Source organism: Caretta caretta, chromosome 2, assembly GCF_965140235.1.
Source record: "Caretta caretta isolate rCarCar2 chromosome 2, rCarCar1.hap1, whole genome shotgun sequence".
NCBI lineage: Eukaryota > Metazoa > Chordata > Testudines > Cheloniidae > Caretta > Caretta caretta.
In genome coordinates this window covers 174,150,414-174,175,096 of record NC_134207.1, presented here as the reverse complement: position 1 = coordinate 174,175,096, position 24,683 = coordinate 174,150,414, and positions in this window count along the sequence as shown.

Genomic DNA, 24,683 nt, shown 5'->3' with positions numbered 1-24,683 from the left:
ACAATATATACAGTGATGAGGGTCTGAATCTTTTCTATATAAAGTTGAATGGAGCTGCTTTGTACCCTTCATTTATGTCCCTATACCAGTTGCTTTGCTGACATAATGACACACCGAGGCAATTCCCCTAAGTCTTCAGCAAAACTGTAATATCAACTCTAGAAATATTCCTCTGTACTCCTCACTCAGAGTCCTCTATCTCAGATCATTTGTTATCTCAGGACCCTTCAAGTATTTTCTTAATGGATATAATAATTCAGGTGTTTTTAGAGGAAATTCAAGACAAAGTGTGGTCTGTCAGGAGGCTGAGAAAAGCAACTTTTGCCTCCATTTTATCATTTACCATTCTTTGAAAAGCAGAGCGCTGGGTCAGTTTTTTTCACCTCTGCACTGATGCCTTGTTTCATGCTCTGTTGATGTTTCTTTGACTTCATAACACAACAAATCATCCATCACTGATAAGAATGAATGCACACTTTTTTTTTTAAACAAAAGGCAAAGGATTTTTTCCACCGTTTCCTCCTGCACTTTTGTCAAGTGTTTAATCCAGTGGCTTTGCAGTACAGAGGGTCTCACTTTTTTTGTTTGCCATGTGGTGTTTTCAGTTTTCTTTGAATTCTCTACATTTCCCTCTTTTTCCTGGCATTTGGGCAATGTCAGTGTTGTTTCTGAAGTATTCCTCATTATTCATTTTATCACCTAATGAGCAATATGAAATAGCAGAAGCATGTACTCAAATAAGTTTAAAAACCAGCATAATTGTTTTAAAAATATTATTACTAAAGTTGGTTAGAAAAAGGGTTTTCCCATGGAAGATTTTTGATGCTTTGGCAAAAAAAAACAAAAACAAAAAACTAAAAAATAAAAATAAAACTTGTAATATTTAAGCTGAAAACTGAAAAAATTGATTTGGAAGTTCTTCTACTGTGCCTCATGCTCCCGTTCTCTGTCACCCTGGCTGGACTACACCTCCCATTCTGCACCATAGTTTCCTTTTTTGGTGAGGGCAGGTGGTACATCACAGAAGACCCAGGACCACAGTGCTTCATGGGTGATGAAATCCAGCTGGGAAGCTCAACCCATGGAGGAGAAAGGGTCATGAGTTAGGGGACATGAGTCAACCTAACTACCACTCCTATAAGGTGTGTGTGTGTGTATCACACACAGAGATAGATAGATAGATGCATGTTTGAATAGAAATATTTTGGATTTAAGGCCTTTATTTTCAGTTTAAAAATGTTAAAGTTTCCACAGAAAGACACATGTCACACCATATTTCATTTAGGCAAAAAGTCAATTTTCTGTGGAAAAACAATTTTTTTGACCAGACCTAATTGCCAATCATTCAAACAAAGATACAATTAATTGGCCGCTTGTTTGCTGACACATATCTGTATAGTGACAATTAGATGGGGCCCCTTGGAATGGGTATGGAACAGGGTGTTCTAGGCTCTATTCTTGGCTCTGCCACTCACTTGTTTTGTGAAGGTCTCTTCTTTACTCTGTGTCTCAGTCTCTTCATGTATAAAAAAGAGGGAGAATGAGATTTACATATTTCTGTAAAATGCTTTGAGATCATTGGATGATAAGTGCCAAATACTATTTTATGCACAAGTTCAGTTACAAATTAACACACAATACACATCAATTAAGCTGCTGTGGTTTTACTGGGAGTATATTTTAATAGCATTAACTAATGCTATGTTAGCAATTCTCCAATCATATGGTACAACCCCTGAGTTTACAGTTTCATTAAAAATTCTTGCTAATGGGCTTGCAATTTCATGTGCCAATTCCTCATCCAAGAATATTAAAGGAATTGCTAACATAGTTCCTATTTTTAAGAAAGGGGAAAAAAAAAAGTGATCCGGGTAATTATAGGCCTGTTAGTTTGACATCTGTAGTATGCAAGGTCTTGGAAAAAATTTTGAAGGAGAAGGTAGTTAAGGACATTGAAGTCAATGGTAAATGGGACAAAATACAACATGGTTTTACAAAAGGTAGATCATGCCAAACCAACCTGATCTTCTTTGAGAAAGTAACAGATTTTTTTTAGACAAAGGAAACGCAGTGAATCTAATTTACCTAGATTTTAGTAAGGCGTTTGATACCGTGCCACATGGGGAATTATTAGTTAAATTGGAAAAGATGGGGATCAATAGGAAAACTGAAAGGTGGATGAGGAATTGGTTAAAGGGGAGACTACAACGGGTCCTAGTGAAAGGTGAACTGTCAGGCTGGAGGGAGGTTACTAGGGGAGTTCCTCAAGGATCGGTTTTGGGACCAATCTTATTTAATCTTTTTATTACTGACCTCGGCACAAAAAGTGGGAGTGTGCCAATAAAGTTTGCGGATGATACAAAGCTGGGAGGTATTGCCAATTTAGAGAAGAACAGGGATATCCTACAGGAGGATCTGGATGACCTTGTAAACTGGAGTAATAGTAATAGGATGAAATTTAATAGTGAGAAGTGTAAGGTCATGCATTTAGGGATTAATAACAAGAATTTTAGTTATAAGCTAGGGACACATCAATTAGAAGTAACGGAGGAGGAAAAGGACCTTGCAGTATTGGTTGATCATAGGATGACTATGAGCCGCCAATGTGATATGGCCGTGAAAAAAGCTACTGCGGTCTTGGGATGCATCAGGAGAGGTATTTCCAGTAGTGATAAGGAGGTTTTAGTACTGTTATACAAAGCACTGGTGAGACCTCACCTGGAATACTGTGTGCAGTTCTGGTCTCCCATGTTTAAGAAGGATGAATTCAAACTGGAACAGGTACAGAGAAGGGCTACTAGGATGATCCGGGGAATGGGAAACTTGTCTTATGAAAGGAGACTCAAGGAGCTTGGCTTGTTTAGCCTAACTAAAAGAAGGTTGAGGGGAGATATGATTGCTCTCTATAAATATATCAGAGGGATAAATACCGGAGAGGGAGAGGAATTATTTAAGCTCAGTACCAATGTGGACACAAGAACAAATGGATATAAACTGGCCACCAGGAAATTTAGACTAGAAATTAGACGAAGGTTTCTAACCATCAGAGGAGTGAAATTTTGGAATAGCCTTCCAAGGGAAGCAGTGGGGGCAAAAGACCTATCTGGCTTTAAGATTAAACTCAATAAGTTTATGGAGGAGATGGTATGATGGGATAACATGGTTTTGGTAATTAAATATTCATGGTAAATAGGCCCAATGGCCTGTGATGGGATATTAGATGGGGTGGGATCCGAGTTACCCAGAAAAGAATTTTCTGTAGTATCTGGCTGATGAATCTTGCCCATATGCTCAGGGTTTAGCTGATCACCATATTTGGGGTCGGGAAGGAATTTTCCTCCAGGGCAGATTGGAAGAGGCCCTGGAGGTTTTACGCCTTCCTCTGTAGCATGGGGCACGGGTCACTGGCTGGAGGATTCTCTGCTCCTTGAAGTCTTTAAACTATGATTTGAGGACTTCAATAGCACAGATATAGGTGTGAGGTTTTTTGCAGGAGTGATGGGTGAAATTCTGTGGTCTGCATTGTGCAGGAGGTCAGACTAGATGATCATAATGGTCCCTTCAGACCTAAATATCTATGAATCTATGTGTATAGCCTTCTAAAAAGAGACATTATAAAGAATCAATGTAGTAAGTGCCTATAAATATGTTAAATATAATTAAGTGTGATGGGGCAAGGCCAGATGGCTATAGAAAAGTAGTGGGAGATAGATATATTAGCTCCACGCTAAACAAATCCCTGGTACCAGGTTAAGTGAAATGGCAGCTGCTCCAGGTCAATTAAGACACCTGGGGCCAATTAAGAACTTTCCAGAAGGCAGGGAGAATGCTAGGTTGATTGGGACACCTGAAGCCAATCAGGGGCTGGCTGGAACTAGTTAAAAGCCTCCCAGTCAGTCAGGTGGGCGCGCATGTCAGGAGCTGTGGGAGGAAGTTGTGCTGTTGGAGAGACTGAGTAGTACACACCATATCAGGCACAAGGAAGGAGGCCCTGAGGTAAGGGTGAAGTGGAGCTTGAGAAAATGAGGGCTGCTGTGGGGGAAGTAGCCCAGGGAATTGTACATGTCATGTTTCTAAAAGGTCAGCTACCATAGCTGATACAATTAGGGTCCCTGGGCTGGAGCCTGGAGTAGAGGGTGGGCCTGGGCTCCCTCCCCCATCTGTGCCCCCTGATTAATCACTGAGACTGGGAGACAACAGAGACTGTGCAAGGAAGGATAACTTCTCCTCACCTTCCTTGCTGGCTTATGATGAAAATGGCTTAGTAGACTGTGACCCTTGTCTCTAGAGAGAGAAGGGTTACGTGCAGGGTCACAGTGAGCCTCTGAGGCTAGTGAAATCTGATAGGAAATGTGGGACCCACGGAGGCAAGGAAAGAGCATTGTCACATAAGTTAAAAAGGCAATTAAAGCAAAAATAAAAACACAGGAAAAAATTAAAACAAAATACACATTTAGGCCCCTATCCTGTAACTGGAGTTACATGAGGACTCAGCTAGGCTCAGGAGTCTACTCACATGGATCCCTTTGCAGAATCTAGTCCTTAGGTATAAGGTTTTGATTAAAAAGATAATGTTCAGTAATTGCATGTGATAAATGCAATGTGTGAAACTAGAAAAAATACAAATAAGATAAAGGATCATTCTAAAATGACTTAACAACAAATAACATGAATTTCTCCCACTTAGGTGTCAGAGTAGCAGCCGTGTTAGTCTGTATCCACAAAAAGAAAAGGAGTACTTGTGGTACCTTAGAGACTAACAAATTTATTTGAGCATAAGCTTTCGTGAGCTACAGCTCACTTTATCGGATGCATTGAGTGGTAAATACAGTGGAGAGATTTATGTATGGAGAGAACATGAAACAATGGGTGTTACCATACGATACAACCGCATTTGCTCCAACCTCTCAGACAGAGACAAACACCTACAAGATCTCTATCAAGCGTTCTTACAACTACAATACCCACCGGCTGAAGTGAAGAAACAGATTGACAGAGCCAGAAGTGTACCCAGAAGTTACCTACTACAGGACAGGCCCAATAAAGAAAATAACAGAATGCCACTAGCCATAACCTTCAGCCCCCAACTAAAACCTCTCCAACGCATCATCAAGGATCTACAACCTATTCTGAAGGACGACCCATCACTCTCACAGATCTTGGGAGACAGGCCAGTCCTTGGCTACAGACAGCCCCCCAACCTGAAGCAGATACTCACCAGCAACCACACACCACACAACAGAACCACTAACGCGGGAACCTATCCTTGCAACAAAGCCCGTTGTCAACTTTGTCCACATATCTATTCAGGGGACACCATCATAGGACCTAATCACATCAGCCACACTATCAGAGACTGATACAGACTAACACGGCTGCTACTCTGAAACCTATCAGAGGCTCGTTCACCTGCACATCTACCAATGTGATATATGCCATCATGTTCCAGCAATGCCCCTCTGCCATGTACATTGGCCAAACTGTACAATCTCTATGTAAAAGAATAGATGGACACAAATCAGACGTCAAGAATTATAACATTCAAAAACCAGTTGGAGAACACTTCAATCTCTTTGGTCACTCAATTACAGACCTAAAAATGGCAATTCTTCAACAAAAAACCTTCAAAACCAGACTCCAACGAGAGACTGCTGAATTGGAATTAATTTGCAAACTGGATACAATTAATTTAGGCTTGAATAAAGACTGGGAGTGGATGGGTCATTACACAAAGTAAAACTATTTCCCCATGTTTATTCCCCCACCCCCCCACTGTTCCTCAGAAGTTCTTGTCAACTGCTGGAAATGGCCCACCTTGATTATCACTACTAAAGGTCCCCCTCCCGCCGCTCTCCTGCTGGTAATAGCTCACCTTAAGTGATCACTCTGGTTACAGTGTGTATGGTAACACCCATTGTTTCATGTTCTCTGTGTATATAAATCTCCCCACTGTATTTTCCACTGAATGCATCCGATGAAGTGAGCTGTAGCTCATGAAAGCTTATGCTCAAATAAATTTGTTAGTCTCTAAGTACTCCTTTTCTTCAAACTTAGGTGGTAAAACTACCCACTTTACATATCTAGATACAGATTTAGGTGCAAGACCCTGATCTTGCAATATTGGCCTCGAACCTGCAAATTCACACACATACTTACCTTTATGCACTGGGAGTATTCCCTGTGAAGTCAGTGGGACCAGTCACTGTGTATAGCATTAAGCAGGGGCATAACTCTTTGCAGGATGGAGACCAAAGTGAGCACCTCTTGTGAGGAGCAGAATGCCCTCAGCTTCCATTGGTGTGGCTAGTACAGATCATTGATATCTTAATTGTTTTTTTCTGTGCTGTTACTGTTCTTTAAACATTGTTTCTTTTGCTTTGACACTAGCTAACTGCACATATAACTGGAAGAGCTCACTACTTAGGCTTTGTGGATCAAAGTCAGGTAGCCCTTCTCTCCCCCCGCTTTGCTATGGATGATGATTCAAATGAATTCCTAAAGACTACTGGAATGGGGGAGGCAGAAGACCTATAATCCCTCCTTTCTTTTCCCCACAGTAGGGACTCTTCCCTTAACAGGATGCAGACAAGCTGCACAAGATGGGAAAGATTATCTCTGTAAAAATAAAGTTCCTCGTGATTTAATTCAGACAATGAATCCCTTTCATACAATTGTAGAGGAATGCAGTAGGATAATACTAATGAATAATTGGATGTATTATGTCATCAAGACTCATATATACCTTAGAGCTTCGGGAAATAACGGGTCATTAAAGAGAGGGAGAGATAGAGGAAACAATATAACACCCCCTCCATTGTCCCTCACACCACATTTAATCTCTGACCTCCTCTCCTCCCCTTCCCTCTTTCTGCAATGTCTCCTTTCTGTTCAGAAACTAATTACACAAAGGGCACTAACCTAGTTCTCTTTTAAATGTTAAAGTCATGAAGAATGTCTGTTAGGCCAGAGAGCAATTAGTAGTCCTATAGCTGTGAAGGTTTAGGAGAAAATGAATACTAACACACCTTCAGGAAAGAACTAAGCTCAATGATTTTATGAATAACTCCACCCCCACCATGATTTGTTTATTCCTCAGTGGATACATTATACATGCACAGACACATAAAAGGTCAAGGCCCTAGGAATGAGAGCACAACAAAAAGTAACGATGACATTTTCAAAGTAACTATTAGATTTGCTTGGGTTTTTTTTTAAATCTCTGTTTGGGGACAAAGGACTGAGAGGAGGTTGTAAGCCTGTGCAAGTGGAGGGACCTGTGCTCCTCCATATTCTCCCACAGATCCATGGAAGAAAATGGCACAAACTGATACAGCCTGAGGCTAACCATCCCTTTTGGAGGAGTCCACCTTGAAAAATCAGTGATGCAGGCATCAGAGTAGAAGCAGGGCAATTGACATCCTCAGCTTCTTCTGTAAGGGCTAGATTCCACTCCCAATGGAAGACTGGGGAGGAAATTCTGCAACTTTAAACCTGCTCAAGTTCTTATGCCTGATGGGGGCTATTTCCATTCAGCTATAGCTATGCACATCAGCTTTCCCATGTAGGCAAGTCCTTATGGGAGAATAAGGCTTCTCAACTGATACTATTAGCAATCAGCGAATAATGTATTTTAATTGGAATAGCTGTCAACCTTCATTCCCCCTTAACAATAGGAAAGAAGGACTTTGTATTTGCAGTTTTATAACTTGTACTCCTTTGCTTTCCATAGAAATAAAACATTGTGGGCACAATTTCACAAAATAAATATATAGCTACGTCTCTATTTTCTAGAGATCACTGTGACAGATGTGGCAATTTCCTGTAATATCCTGGACAAACCTTATTGAATTAAGTATTTTAGGAGCTCATTGCATTAAAAATGCAAATATCTCTGTGTTATTGAGGTTGTATGTAACTTGTCTAGGACACTTAACTAATGTAAGCCTGGGGAAATGTTATGAGCTTTAAAAGACTCTTTTAAACAAGCGGCTAAAACAAAAACAAACTGTTAGTTGAGTAGGTTTCCTAGAAATTACGTGAAAGGAGGGGAATCCAAATGCCCATCTTTGGACCTAATCTTCTGAAGCTTCACCCTAGACTAGGGACCTGGCTATTCAAATTACCTGTTCTCAGGACCAAAGGCCCAAGCTGCATAAAAAAGGAACTCACATATTTATAATTGTGCTGGTTATGAACCAAAGCTTTATGGACTGGGGAACCACAGAACACCCCCTGGGTGAGGTCTGAAGGCATCCTGCGTACCCGCCTTATGCCAGTGCGAGAGAGCTCTCCCACTGGCATAATCAAACCACCCCCAATGAGTGGTGGTTGCTATGTCAGCAGGAGAGTGTCTCCCACTGACATAGCGCAGTCCACACCTGTGCTTTTGTTGGTGACATTTATGTTGGTCAAGGGGGTGTTTTTTTCAGACCCCGACCAACAAAAGTTTTGCCAACAAACATGCTAGTATAGACAAAGCCTTAGACTCCATTTAGTCTCTGAAAGAACGTGTTAATAGGCCTGTCACTGGAAGGACTCTCCTTCCCTTAAGGTGTAAACGGCCTACATCTTCTTTTTGGGACACAACCAAAAATTCCCAACTGAACTGTCCCTCCTATGGTAAAACAACAGTTTAGATAAATGCCCAATGCCCTTTTCTTTCTACTAGGATTCAGCCAAAGCTTTAAAATAAAAATTCTTTCCCTTACGCATGGGATTCGAGCAAAAGAACAACCTTCCCCCACCTTCCAGCCAACCAAAATGCCCCTCTGCTCCTCCCTTCCTTCTCTTTTTATAGAGAGCAGATAGGCCTGATCAGTGACTGAACACAACTGCACATGCTTCACTTGGCTTAACCCTTCACCATCTGCTTTCTATAGTACTCGCTGTGATAGTTTTCAGGACATTAGCCAAAAGAAATGTTTTCTTAAGAAAAAGCTATCTAAGACCCAATTGTATCTTGCTCTCTGTTAAAATAGGTGCAGAAACCCCCTGATCCTCTTCTTGGATTTTTGACAGTGTGCATTACCCAACTATAGTATTGCCAACTCTTGTGATTATATCATAAGTCCTACAGTGTGTAGTGTGTCTCTTCTGTTTCTAGGAGCTGAGGCCTGAAGTTGTGTAATTATGCTAGATCTTCAGCTTTCATAAAAAGTGTTTCTAGCCCATGTTTCCAAGTTAACTCTGCAACCATGAGAAACCTATAGGCTCAAGTGCCAGAAGACTTATATAAGAACTCCAAGTTTACCACTTTAAAAAAAGAATTCTCATATTATCTCTTTTGCTAGGTGCCAATGGAAGGAACACGAGCTGAGTTCACTCTGTCCAGAAGTCCCTTTCTAAAGTAAAAGAAACTGTGGCTTAAGCCCTCACTCAGAGCCCTACTCTTGGTTCTGGGAAATTAAAGTGAAACTTCCCTGCTTACCTTTCCAGGTGGTTCTTCCCCTTCATAAGCACTCAGGAAGCCATGGGAATATGGATCTACAATATCTTTTTGCTTGGGAAAAAGGGAAACATGAAAACTCAGTACATCCGTTTACATGCAAGAAACTTTGGAGCTCAGATCAATGCATCACGAAGTTGGTCAGTCCCAGGCTTACTAATATTAATTGTCCATGTGATGGCAGCCAGCCCCCTAAAACCACAGTGACTCTTAGTTCACCAATTAGTCTCAGTAATTCTCCAACTGGTCTTAGTTGTAATCGAAGGGTAGATCTCCTCCAATCCAGAGAGAACTGCTCTGTCAGATTCTGCTACATTGTGCAGCTTTGTGACATTACCTTTGAGGGCCAATGTGCTGCAGGGGTGGTGTTAATGTGGGTTCATGGCTCAGTTGCACCCACAGAAATTATTAAACCAAGGGGGTAAGAACAGTGGCAAACATACATTTCTCCTGGCCTGGAGTGTAGGGGAGGCCACGGGGTGGGAGGGAGGTTGGAGAGTGAGATTGCCCTGCACTCACCCTACAGTGGTGGGTCCTGTCCTGCAGGGATCTGCCTTGCTCTCTGCTTTAGGTGTTGTAACCTGGTGCAAGGGGTTGCAGCGCCTCACAGGTCTGGCCTGGCCACTCCTCTGACATGACAGAAGGTGACTGGTCCAAACGTTTGTGGGGCCATGACCCCACGTCAGGTTGCAATGCCCAGAGTGGGGAGCTGGGCCCAGCCCTGCAGCAAATGAGCTGCTGTGGCGGTGTGAGTGTGGGGAAGGGTCACTCTCCAGGTCCCCCTACTGCCCCCCGGGCCTCTGCTACATACCAGGCCAAGACTAGGGTTGCTGTACCAGAGCAGAGGATGCTGCTGTGCATGATCAAGGCCCCCTCAGCATTTTAGCATAGCGGACCCATTGAATTGGGAGGCTACACCTCTCTGAGGCACTACAAAGTCAACTCAATACTGCCACCATCTATCGGGTTGCTGTGCAGTCAGCTCTATATTGCTGCTAGTCCACTTGGTTCTCACTGCAAAGTCAGCTCAGCTCTGTTACTGCCACCCCTGCTCTAGTTAATCCTCCCTGCAAAGCCTGCAGCACAGCTAGTCTAGTCAATTAACTCCACACAGGCCACAACCTCAAGATAGGAAACACACCCAAACCATGGCACTACATGAGAATCCCTATACCTCCACCTAGCACTTCTGATCAAAACCTCAAACTAATCTCGTGTACAGAGCTTGCATTTTGTTATCAAACTAAAGTCCAGTACCATACTCTTAGGCTGACCCCTCACTTCCAGGCCTATCCTGCACAATTCCTGTGCTCTTTCGTAAGTATAGTAGATTATTACCATTAGTATCTCTTTAGCACATGAATATGTAAATAAATTCCAGTCAAAGCATCAAAATTCAGTAGGTGGAATTCATGTAAATGAGACTGGCCAGAGCTGGTTGTTCCCTTTCTCCCCTAGAAAGAGAGCTGAGAGTTCCATCCCTCTAGGTCTCCTAGCCCTTACATCATTATTTTAAAGACAGTCCCATGGTGTTTTGAATGCATGGTGTTGGCAATTCTGCATGTAGGTTATATTGGACCGCCGATAGCATTGATGGGAAAACAGAAAGTTGGGCTGGCACTATTCAGGTGGAGCCAAGGCCCACTGAGATAGAGAGAGAGAGATTGGCTAGTCCAACATTATATCCTTTTTATTAAGAAAACATTTGTTTTGGGTGGTGTTCTAAAAACTGTCAGAATGACTACTGAGGGAATGTACTGTTTGGCTTTATGTTCCACTTCTCTTTAAGTAGAACTACTATGTCCACTATATGGAGAAGGGTTAAGAATTTGTATTTGATCAAATACCTCAGAAAACACTATGAAATGAAACACAGGACAACATCGGCCCATGCCCCCCCCCACCCCCAAATACTAGTTATTGCTGTTCTTTTGTTTTACATCTTCTCTTTCTCAAGGAGCAGTGTAGTTTCAAAGTACCTTTTATATACATCTCTTTAAAAAAAAATCTCCTTACGTTTCTGTCATAAATATAAAGGGAAGGGTAAACCCCTTTGAAATCCCTCCTGGCCAGGGGAAAGCTCCTCTCACCTGTAAAGCGTTAAGAAGCTAAAGGTAACCTCGCTGGCACCTGACCAAAATGACCAATGAGGAGACAAGATACTTTCAAAAGCTGGGAGGAGGGAGAGAAACAAAGGGTCTGTGTGTCTGTCTATATTCTGTCTTTGCCGGGGATAGACCAGGAATGGAGTCTTAGAACTTTTAGTAAGTAATCTAGCTAGGTACGTGTTAGATTATGATTTCTTTAAATGGCTGAGAAAAGAATTGTGCTGAATAGAATAACTATTTCTGTCTGTGTACTTTTTTTGTAACTTAAGGTTTTGCCTAGAGGGGTTCTCTATGTTTTGAATCTAATTACCCTGTAAGGTATCTACCATCCTTATTTTACAGGGGGGATTTCTTTATTTTTATTTACTTCTATTTTTATTAAAAGTCTTCTTGTAAGAAAACTGAATGCTTTTTCATTGTTCTCAGATCCAAGGGTTTGGGTCTGTGGTCACCTATGCAAATTGGTGAGGCTTTTTATCCAACATTTCCCAGGAAAGGGGGGGGTGCAAGTGTTGGGAGGATTGTTCATTGTTCTTAAGATCCAAGGGTCTGGGTCTGTAGTCACCGAGGCAAATTGGTGAGGCTTTTTACCAAACCTTGTCCAGGAAGTGGGGTGCAAGGTTTTGGGAAGTATTTTGGGGGGAAAGACGTGTCCAAACAGCTCTTCCCCAGTAACCAGTATTAGTTTGGTGGTGGTAGCGGCCAATCCAAGGACAACGGGTGGAATATTTTGTACCTTGGGGAAGTTTTGACCTAAGCTGGTAAAGATAAGCTTAGGAGGTTTTTCATGCAGGTCCCCACATCTGTACCCTAGAGTTCAGAGTGGGGGAGGAACCTTGACAGTTTCTTTTTGATGTCACTCCGTTCCCTTTCCTTTACCTTGCACTCATTGCTTCCTCTGCTCCTTTATGGGGTTTAGCGGGGAAGGAGTGAGTTACAGCCACAGAACAAACAAGATAAATTTCTGCTGACCTATGAAATTTGTTTAGTGGAGCTCCTCTGCTGTTTAGAATCCTAATGCTATACTCAGGCCACATTTTCATTCCATCAGTTATCTTACAGCGGCATGTGTGCACCACAGCAGGAAGATTTATGTGCTCCTATTTTTAGGTTTTGGCATCGTCATACTGTTCATTTACCCAGACTGTAATATGCTAATTAAACCTTATGACCTAAATTATAAAAGCACTCAGGGATGTTCAGCCAATCCTATTGCTTGATTGGCTGAACATTTCTAACCCTATGATTTGGCACATGAGGTGCCTTGCATTGTGAAGCAAATGTTTTTTTGGACTCTGCCATTTCTCATTTTGAAAAGAAATACATTCTCACAAACCCTTCCATTTCATTGTTGTGGCTTTTGTTATTTCAGTACTATATATTAAATGGATATGGATAACTTGTTTTCAATGATAGTGCAGTTTCTAGGTTGCCTCTAGTTGGGTCTTTGGAAGAAGGCTTTATAAACGAACATTATCTTGGGAAATTACACCAAAATGGAGATTCCTGAGTGGATGTGACAACAGCTAGGGGGAGGTACTGGGGTTAAGGGAAACAGTCCTAATCTGTAAAAGTGATGTGAAACTGATATGTAGGAATCAGTTTTAAACTAACTAACTCACCCTTAACTCAACCATGATATTACATATTGATGCACTTAAGGTGATGCCTGATGTTCATTAGATGCCTGTCATGGGGTGGTCCCCTGAGAGTCCTCTGCAACCTCAGCCACTGACCACAACCACGCTTATCCACCACCATGCTTTTATTATATTGACAATCAGTAGCCAGCTTCCCCACTTACTTCTGGGGAAGGGCACAGGTGCAGGAGCCCATTGTGCCTACTACTGCCTTCCGTCACGCTCTCTCCCCAGCACTGCTGTCTGGTTTACTTATATAGTCCTAGCTGCTGGGGATCCTTCCAACCAATTAACCCCTCAGTTGTAGCTCCAGTCAATTAATTGGCCTCCTCTGCCAACTGCCTGTCTTTCAATCAGAGCTCAATTAACATAAACTGGCAGGGATTTGAATGACAGGGTGCTGAGTTAGTTCCTGAGTCAGCTCTGTTGGTTACAGTGCACTTTAGCAGAGTAACAAGCCACCACTCTGTGTTCTAGCTTCCGTTAATAGCTGAGTTTCCAGTGACTGGTACACAGTTCATGGTACAATGCAATATCTAACCTTATCAAAGGAAGTAACACAGCCCATTGTTTTCTTCAACTGAAATTGTAATGTCCATGATGAAACTGAAATTGTTTGCAAAATGTTCAAAACCTTTTTAATAAAAACAAATAAATAAATAAAAATCAATACTGTTAGTTTAGATTTCTCAAGAAAAAAGGAATTGCAGTATACTTTATTCATTTTAGGGGTTATGGAAAGTGGAAACTGCTGTGAATAAGGGAACTCACAGAACATACATTATTATTTTCTTTAGTTGAAAAAGGGAAAATAGAGAGGCTGGGGTAAGCTTGCAATTTACTAATCTACTTGCAAGCAACAGCAATCTATTGTACTGGAGTGAGCTACAGGACCCATAGCAGACTAACACCTGGGTATAAGTACCATTTTGATCTTATTTTTGGTACTTATTTGGTATCTTATTTTTGGTACTATAAAAGATACATCTTCCCAAAGGCAAAAGTTACTAACAAACTTGAGGGTTTCCACATTTAATGTGGATCAGGGAGTGACTGAGACTCAAACGGAGAAAACGGAAGTAATTCTTGTGAGCTGTGGAAATAGAGAAATGGCAAGGTCGACTTTGGATCATACTCTCTAGCTTAACACACAGAGAGGCCCCCTCTGCATATGGATATCTCACCTCCCGCATGCAGTGGTAAGGTCAGCTACCTCTGTCACACTGTCCATTCTGCCTATGGAAATTGTAGAAGGCCCTTGTCAAACCTCTTGGCTTACAGAAAGGGAGGGGCAGGCTTGAGTGGGAGGACCAGAGGTGTCATGTGATAATGATGAAGAATCACAGAAAGAGTTGCTTTCTTCTGGAGTCGAATACAAAATGTTATTAGAATAAGGAAAACATTTTGCTGAAAGTTACTCTCTTCCTCCCCCCCTCCCCCATTCTCTCTGTCTCACAGCAGAGCTTCTGCCTGGCCTCCTGCTTCAGATTTAAAGAAACAGCACACAGATTCTTACAGGAATGGACATGCATTATCTTCCCTCCAGTCTTAAGGAGTTTAGGCCAAAAAAATATACTGCATCCTAGAGATTTATTATCTGTTTTGTGGAGATTCCCCCTCACCTCCCCATGAATTGCACAAGTCGCTGCAAACAGGGGAAACCCTGATAATGTGGTTTCAATGAAGCTGTGCAGCCAGAGACATGGTGGAGCTGTTAGGGAAGGGGGACAGTGATGGTGTGGAGGCCGCCTGTGAAACCTTGCGGACCTGCCTGGTTTTAAACAGAACCTGGGCCTATTCTGTGTGAGGAGAGAAAAACCGACACACACACACACAGGAGAAATTCTTCATGGGAGTCTTCAGAGAGATTCTCTCCCCTGAAGTCCCCACCTGAACATTTGTCTGTGAGATCTAGGGCAGAGATTCAGCTCAGTCATTTGAAGGATTAACCCTTCCATTTCCTATTCTGGTTCACAACCTTTGGGTCTCATTGGATTCTCACTTTCCCCTATAAATTCAGGGTAACAGGATCAATCCAAAGGGTGATATTTTAGATGTGCATTTGACAAGAAGACTGTAACCTTTTCCTTCTGAATGGGGCCTGGTCCCAGTTATTTAGAAGCACCTTACACCTCTATTTAGTGATCTGTACTGGCTTTATCAGTGGGTTTCCAGATATTGGTTTTAACATATTCAGCCATAAAAGGTTTGGGATCAGGCTGCTCCCTCCTTGTGTGATACCGTGGAGCTAACAGCCCCAGGGTTTATACAGGAGATGATCTATGGGAGTGTATTTCTGATGAAGGGTCTTCACTTGCTCAGTTTGTCACCACAATCATAGCTGTCTACAGGTTAGTACTAACAATAGGTATTGCATAAACTGAAGGGAGAACAGTGTGATCTAAGAGATGGGGCATGGGAAGGGATACAGTGAACAGAGACTTGCTAATTCTGACTGCCACTGACTCACTAGAGGGGACATCCTTTATCCTACCTGTGTCTCAGTTCCCCCCATAGTAAAATAGGAATGATATCTCCCTACCTTGCAGAGATATTATGACTATTACTTAGTCAACATTGGCAAAGAGACAAGAGAAATTTCATGCATGAGCTAAATATTTATATTATTGTTAGTCTATTATTCAGATGTATTAAACTATTTATGAACTGGATGCAGGAACCACTTGGTGAAATTCTGTGCCTTGTGTTATGCAGATCAGACTAGTTGATCATAATGACCTCTTCTGGCCTGATAATCTCTGAATCTACCTGACAGAAGGGAGACCTTTGAGGAAACAGGCCTCTGTTTTGGGAGGTAACACTAATAAGCAAGAATATGGAACATGCTTCTACCACTAGAAGAACAATTTATTGTTGTTACATGCAAATGCTCAGTGCATCACTGCAATAACCGCTGTCCACATAATAGCCCAGTTGTGAAAGCTGGGATATTATTAGCGCCACAGTTATTTCACCAAACTAATGAATTCTGGGTTAGTAGAGTAGGGATATAACCTCTCTATAGTAGATTTTCAGGACTATCATGGTATCCATAGTGACTAGTTATCAAAGTTGGCAGATGGTTTAATGTGTCCGCTAAAGAATATGTTTCCTGAGAGTCAACCAAGAAGAAGGTGAGTGTTGCTTTGTGCTACAGCCTTCATTCTCATCTAGAGGTGACAGGAAGACACAATTGTTATTAGCCATATATTACTTTCTGTGAGTTTCATTTGCTGGTACTTTTTCTTTGCTGGCTTTGTATCAATGTCATGAGCTATCTCCAGTGGCCCATGCAGCATCTTTGATCATTGTTATAGGCCAGAATATATGCAGCATGTGCATAAAATGTCCACAATTATTTAAGCACAATATCCCACACAGTATAATGAAAACTGACTGCATTCACAGGATGAGCAAATCTTCATATGCACTTTGAAATATTGTATTAAAAAAACCTTCAATGACTTATTTCTATTCAAAGTCATACTGGTTGCTTCAGGGCATAATTGGTTGGTTCACTCTTCAGTGCTGCCAGTTATTTTACAAAATCATAAAATTGACTTCATCTCTGAGATCTCTGTAATGCACAGGTACTGATGGGATTAGTCTTTGTGAAAGCACTTGCAATAAAGATATATACAAACAGTTTTTATTAAACCATGGGATGTTCTGTTTGTTCCACAGAGATGAGAGTTCTGGAAAAGTTTCTATTACAGTTTTAAAAAACTGTTTGAAAACCAGTGTTAGTTGTGTGTGAATTCATTAAATACATGTCCATTTCTTTGATAGCTTTCCTAATGACATTATTTTCATTTGAAGTGGAATAATTATTTACATTATTGCCATTAATTAAAAGAATTAGGGTGATACCAATATATCGTAATAGAGCAGGTATGTCCATAAATTTCAAACAGGTATGAAACCTTTCTGAAGATACACATACGCTATGTGTGTGAATATGTATTCATATTATTTGCATGCGTATTAATTCAATATTAAATATGGCTGCAGCTGACACCAAGATCTAAAAGAGCATGTTGCTCAAAGCAATTGTTTCCTAAACTGACTCATGGTACTGATATGTTTTGATGATTTAAAAATATGTAATTGGGAGATTCATCAAAAGTGAACAGTTACTTTACTGTGAACAGTTCTGTTTCAACAAACTGGCATTTTCTGACGAAAAGACATTTAGTTGGAAAATTCCCAACTAGTTCTTGTATAAATCTTTTTGGTTATGGGAGGAATACTTGATCAAAAAAGGTTTTCTAGCATGAACAGACTCTGGATTAATCTAATCTGCTTCAGAAATTAGTTCCACAGCTGAATCCCCTTGTCTGAGATTGATTTATCTCTGGGTGTCAAACACTTCATGCTGCTCTTTTTGACCTGCATTGTCTCAGTGCAACAAGGCAGCTGCCTCAGAGGGGCACGATGGAGAAGTAGTCATGACCGTAGCTGGGGTCTGAATGTTGAGGGCTTGGAAGATCAAGACTAAAGTCTTAAACTAACAGCCTAGGCAGATTGAGAGCTAGTGTAGGATTGGACATAGAGGGCCATGCACTTAGAGAGGTAGGCAGCCATATTCTGCTAAAGCTAAAGTCTCAGCATTGCATCTATATTCAGTCCCAGATAAGATTACAACAATCCAGTCTGGAGATGAAAAATGCATGAAATCACTGTGGCCAAATCATCTATCAGGCCCGGGCAAAGTGCACCAAAGTAAAAGAAAGCTTTTTCTTCTTCTTTTTTTGCCACTGATACTACCTGATTATTCCAAGTTAACAATAAGTCAAATAGGACCCAGAGCTTTTCTAAATAGGGAGTGGATACCTTCAGTGGAAGCAAGAGATAGTGTCCCAATTATAATGACAGGTTTCAGAGTAGCAGCTGTGTTAGTCTGTATTCGCAAAAAGAAAAGGAGTACTTGTGGCACCTTAGAGACTAACCAATTTATTTGAGCATAAGCTTTTGTGAGCTACAGCTCACTAGCCGTAGCTCACAAAAGCTTATGCTCAAATAAATTTGTTAGTCTCTAAAGTGCCACAAGTCCTCCTTTTCTTTTTGTCCCAGTTAGTTTTCCGAAGCATTTTCCCCCTCCTGAGCATCACTTTGTTTTCACCAGGCTTAATTTGAGTGAGCTATGTATCTAGGAGCTGAGGTCTTTTGGGATTCTTCTGATCATATATTCTGCTTTTAGAGAGAAAGATATACCGTTGAGTGGCATCTGCATGTTATTGGCAGCAGGAGTAGAATGAATCCCATACCATTTAAAGAATGTGGTTGTGGTAGGAAATAATTTGCTGACAAAAATAAAGTTTTGCGACTCTTCTCTCCTGTGAGCACTGCACAGCCAGCACAGCTATGGGAGAGTGGATGCTATTCTGCCTTATGCATCTTGAGAAGAAGTGCTCATTGAGTTCTACTTGCAGAACAGTTATTGCTGGGGATGATACATAAGCCCAAAGAAACAGGGATTTATTTCCAGATTCCATCTTTGTTATTTTCCATGTCCTTGAGTACAGTAATCGATGATTTCTCTAAATGTTTCCTAATGTAAAGTCCCAGGTATACATTTCTGATTTATTCTTTTGAAACTATCAAATTTTCCCAATTAAAGACCAAGATGGACTTTTTGAATCAAAACATGAACCGTAGAGGCCTTGGTTTAGAAGGCTGCAACATCATATGGTTAGCTATTCTCTTATGACCGCTAATTACGGTTTTCATATGGCCCAGTTTACATTACTTTGATTCCAAGGAAGCCAGTATAAGCTTTCTGTGAGGGAGACAGTCTGACTCTGTTAGTGGAGAATGTATTTATAAGCCATGAAAATGGTGTGTCAAGATTTCAATATAGTTTGTAAGCATTATGGATGAGGAAATAACCCATTCTAGACATGATTTGTCCTCAGTAATGCAGGGGGATTAGAGCGTACAAAGAAATAATGTGCTTTGATATTTTACTAGGAAAGATATTTTTATTCCTTTAGGATAAAAATGTTTGTAAACTTGCAAACTGAATCCACATTGGCGTGGAGAAGTATTCTGCAGACTGGGGGACAGATTCTTGCAGTCCTTTGTATGGGGGCACATTGTGTGTGTGTGTGGGGGGGGGGGGGGGGCGGGGTTGTGTGTGCATGCAACAGACTTGTAAGAATTCCAGTCCTGGGTCTGGTGTGGGGAAGGTGGAGGCAGGATCATGGCTCCATTTTCCAATGCACTGGCCTGCAGAGCTGGCTGGTGCATGGAGGGTAGTCAGCTGCACTCCAAAAAGGCTGAGCGCTTGAGAGTTCCAAAAGGCATTCAGACAACAAAATGCCTCCCGGTGCTCTCCCTGGGGAAATACTGCTCTGTAGGCAATGCCTAAAGGGCACAATCTAAACTTGGGGGTACTTAACATTACTCTGAAAATGTTTGCTGATTTATAAGGTGTTTTTGTTTTCTAAGCTCATTACAGAAACAGCCCTGAGTTTTCAAAGATTTATAGCACAGTGTCTGAAAGCTGCTTGCAGAACTCAACTTGGATAGGAATGTTTTGGGATACTCTTAGAGTATTTCAAAGAGCTTGTCAAATGCTACTACATGACCACCATGAATTTTCATGGTATCTCAGTTTCTTAGGGAAAGGCAAGACAGCCCAAAGACTTAATTTATTACTTTACAGCCTTCCCTTTATGAAAGCATCAAAGTGATACAAGCATTACGTGGAAGCCCTACGGATATTTATGAAAAAGTAGATTCATGAATGCAGTTGAACCACTCTGTACCATCCAGGAGTCCCAAGTGACGTTTGTGTGGGCAGAACAACAATGGAAAGTCTACTTTACATTTGAGCTGTGGATGAATAGGGGATTTTTTAAATTCCTCATTTCTGAAGTAACTTGCATCATGATGAAATTTAACCTGACATTCCAACTTCATTCTGATTAGAATGAGGGAGGTGGTAGGTGTAATGGGGGAGACCAGAAGAATCAGAGGATAGGATTGGGCACGGGATGGGGGGCAACCAAGAGGGGATATCATACCTAACCGGATAGTCACAGGGTTATAATTCAGTTAGTGGTTGGACATGGCTACATCACAAGCCTGGAAATGAGGTGAGGTTGGATCTAGTGAGAGTGGGGTGGGGAAGGGGATGTTTGTGTAGCTGGGAAATTGACAGAGGATCAGGTGGGTGGGAAAATAGGGAGATGTGCAGGTTGGAAGTGGTATCAAAGGAAGGTCAGATAAGCTGCTTTTGAGAGCACAAGGCATTGGACCTGCTGCAGGTAGTCTGAGTCAATAAAGAAGCAGAGGTATCATAAGTTTTAAAGCAGGTGATTTCCACCACATGACCAGCCCAAACTCAAAGTGCATCATGAAAAAGTTGCTCCCATTTTTTATAGACACACTTATAAAGCAAAAAAAAAATGCAGTTTTTCAAAAGAGTTCAATTCCCAGTTAGTCTCATACATTATTTTATGTGCAATTTCCAATCAGAACAACTAAGTGCCTACAGTTTTGAAAACAAAGCTAACCTGTTTAGGTGTCTAGCAGGGAGCTTGTCTAGCAGGGAGTGGAGCTCTTTCAAAAGTCTTGCCCACAATCTCTAACTTTGGTGAAATTATTCCATGTTAGTGGAAGAAGATGAGACTTCTAAAAATGCTACTGTTTGGTACCATAGAATTTTGAGTCAAAGATTTAATATAGCTCTGTATCCTTGTAAACTGCTGGAATGAAATCAGCTAGGTATTCCACTGACTTAACCTGTGAGAGGGTGAATTATTTAAAAGGGTTCAAATCTTGAGCCTCAAAAAAACCTCTTATTTTCCTCTATAAATTGAAAAAAAACCTCACGTAGGGACTATTTAATTAAAAGGTGATGTAAAGCCAAGTGTATATATACCTTTTGAAATGAAAATGTCCACATCTCTGTGCTGGATAGGTACTTACTGTCATGCATTTAAAACACAAAATAATTGCGTCTTCCATTAAGGGTCCAATTTGGCTTCCACTGAAGTCAGTGGAAATTCTGCAATTGCCTTCAGTAGAAACCATGCTCAGGTCATAGTGTTTGCTGGTATGAATGAGATTATATTGGACTCCTGTTCTTTATCTATATATTTGTAGTCTTCGCATAGGTCTAAATTTCCTTAAGCTAGAAGTCTTACCATCTGGAATTCTCAACATTAAATTGGGAACAGCATTAATTTTACAGTATCAAAGATTTCTAAGCTTCCTATTATGATGGCTGACTTTTACAAGGGAATAGTCTCCTATTAAAAAATGTTAGTTCTATTTATGTATAACACATAGTGTCAAACACACAGTGTTTGGTTATGTCATAGAGAAGTATTATTATTAACCACTTTTTTTTCCACAGATGCGGGAACCTGAGGTGCTTTGAAATACTGTAAGAGAAGTGACCAAAGTTCAGATAGTGATTCCGGTGATAGAGTTTAACCACAAAACTATTTATCTTCCTGGTACTAACAGAGAGAAGAATGCCATCTATTGAACCACCAACACAACTTCCTGAAGAAGCTAGGTGCTCTTTGGAAGTCTCCTACTCAGGTACTGCATAACTGTTTGCCAGAGGCTCTCAAGATGGCTGAGGATACACAAGGAGTCACTGGGAGAAATAAAGTGAAAGTGCAGCATTTCCCACTGTGAAATGAGAGTGCTCCACATTTCACAATTTGCTGGACCAGTACTGTTTAACATCCAACATCTCATACTGAGGGCAAGAAACAAAGGATCTGACTCCGATAGGCCATTACTGTACTTGGGGGCAGGAACGGTGTGCATGGTGGTGGGGAAAGGGGATTGTAGTAGAGTATACAAACCCTACACTGGGCAACTGAGATCTCCAGTCTTCAGCTCCTGAAGAGAGGGCTGGCTGAAGGTAGCTCCTTGGATGACTAGTGCCTGGCTGCTCCTCCTGGAAGACAGACAGACACAGACAGGCAGGCAGACCAGATGCTGATCTGCCTCTGTTGGAACTATTTCTTCATGTGAGCTTACTTGGGGCCACAGCTTAACAGAAGCCTCTCTGAAGGAAGAAAGCCATGGCCCACCTCTAGGATAATTTATTTGTGTTAATGGACAATCCTGGAAAGGGCAGACTGTCCATGGTGCATCCGGAGGGTTGAGCATCTTTCGACTGGACTGGTGTGATGGTATACCTGGACGTCACACATACGAGACCTGGGTGGGTAAAAGGGCCCAGCCCAAGCGGCACCATGGGAAAGGAACCCGGTGCAAGGAGCAAATGTGACTTTAGGCCACCATTGCATTTCCTGTGTGCTGGGCCCTGCCCATTCCTGGCATAAGTTAGATCAGCTTCTGAATTCCTCTTATTTACACTGATCTTCTCATGGATCCCCATGTTCCCAGGGAAGCAGAGAATAGCCAGAGTGCCATGCAGTCCAGCTATTCTGCGAACACCTCCCTGACAGGGGGCAGGAAGCAGGGCCAGCGTAGAGCCCTTCTTGCAGCTCTATACCAATCAGGGAGGTCCTCTGTGAAATGTATATTCTTAGGGGACTATTTCCACCTAGTTCAAGATCCCTTCAAGAACTGGCCCAAGTTCTGGATCCCTTTATGGTGCCAGAGTAGCTTGAAATGGCCATTTTGTAATCCAGAATCATGCCCTAAGAATTTTAAACCAATGGAAATGGGACATTAGTACTTAAGAAAAGCTTCCTGTAAATAATTTGAAGTTTGGTTTTAATTAATTAGTATTAAAAAGATGTCCACATTTTTATTTCCTCTGAAGCTCATTTTATTGTACTTTAATGCTTTAGTCATGAAATAAAAATTATGTTGGACTAAATTCATAAAAATGTTAAAAGCCAGCAGCGAGTTTAGCATTATCCAGGACATCCTGTTTGTTACAACCCGCCTCATCTTGTGGGCTACCTTGGCATTTTCATTCAGGTTGGAGCAGGCAAGAAGGAGCAGTCCTGCACTAAATAGAACCATAAATAGCAGTGACAGGTTTCAGAGTAACAGCCGTGTTAGTCTGTATTCGCAAAAAGAAAAGGAGTACTTGTGGATGCATCCGATGAAGTGAGCTGTAGCTCACGAAAGCTTATGCTCAAATAAATTGGTTAGTCTCTAAGGTGCCACAAGTACTCCTTTTCTTTTTATAAATAGCAGTGCTGCCTCCTGAGATTTAGCACCAAATCACAGATTGTTAATGTGGAACTGGAAGCTGTTAGACAATGATTCCTGTTCCGTCTGCTAATTAATCTGGTCTATAAATCCTCAAAGAACAATCGAGTGCTCAACAACAGGAGTCTCTTGCTTGTTTGGAGATGCTTTTCTAATACCAAAGGAGAAAATAATAATAATTAGCCAGTTGACTTGGAAGTCTTTAGATGGAAAATACACAGTGTTATATGTGAACATATTGCCAAATGTAACAGCTTTTTATTTATTGGGGTATTTTGATCAACAAACTAAACAAAAGGGGAAGATATTTAGAGACTTTATATATCAGATTGCAATTCACATCTGCTTATTCACTGAAGTGCTTTTCTACAAGGCAAATCACATACATCTCTTTGGGCCAGATTCATCCACTGAAGTCAATGGATTTACACCTTGGATGAACATGGCCTGGCTGTGCTTCAACTGCGTCATCCTTAAAATGGAGATAGCACTTCCTATTGTCCTACTTTGCCGGGGTGTGGTGAAGATGAATGCAAATACTTGTATTAAATACATTGAAAATTTCACATGGAAGATACTATATAGTTGAAAAGAACTATATTGTCATGTTAACTGCATATTATGTTCCTCTATGTAGAGTGTTTTACCAGGATTTTCACCAGTGAGTTTAGAACATAGGTGGTCACATTACAAGAAATTTTCATCTCCTTTTAGAACCCAGGAACATATGCCCAGATAAATGTTGTTCTAGCTAGTGAGATGATGAGAAATTCTTAGCAGTAGCTTGTGACTATAATTACTGTACGTTTATGGCTTGTGTTTTTTCTTCAGTGGACATCCCTGACTATGGTCCATTTAGGACCAATTTTATACTGCAACAGTGTGTCAGATTCGAAGTCCCTACATAGGAATGCAAGGCTCTTCTTCTCCTAAGACTCATGCTAGAACCTTGCTTAAAGATGTTGTGATGCTTTGTACCTCGGGGGAACACCCTACATCCCCATGTTCATCCTTATAATTTGATTGTGTGGTATCTAATGCAAAGTTTGTCATGTTGGGTGTCTTCAGAAGGCTCATGATTCACTGAGCATTGTTGTTATAGTAATGTTATAGGTTGTAATTTCATGTATATAGTTATGAGGCTGAAAAGGTGTCTTCATGGCTTAAAGCAAGCCCAGACAAACAACTCTCCAAGATCAGAGAGGCAGTTCACATCTCATCAGGGCCTGTATGGGAAAAACCCAGCCCAGCCTCACAGGAACAAAGGACACTGGCCTAGGCAGCAACAAAGGATCCGTTGGACTCTCGAGTGAGTCACCTCTCTTCCTGTGG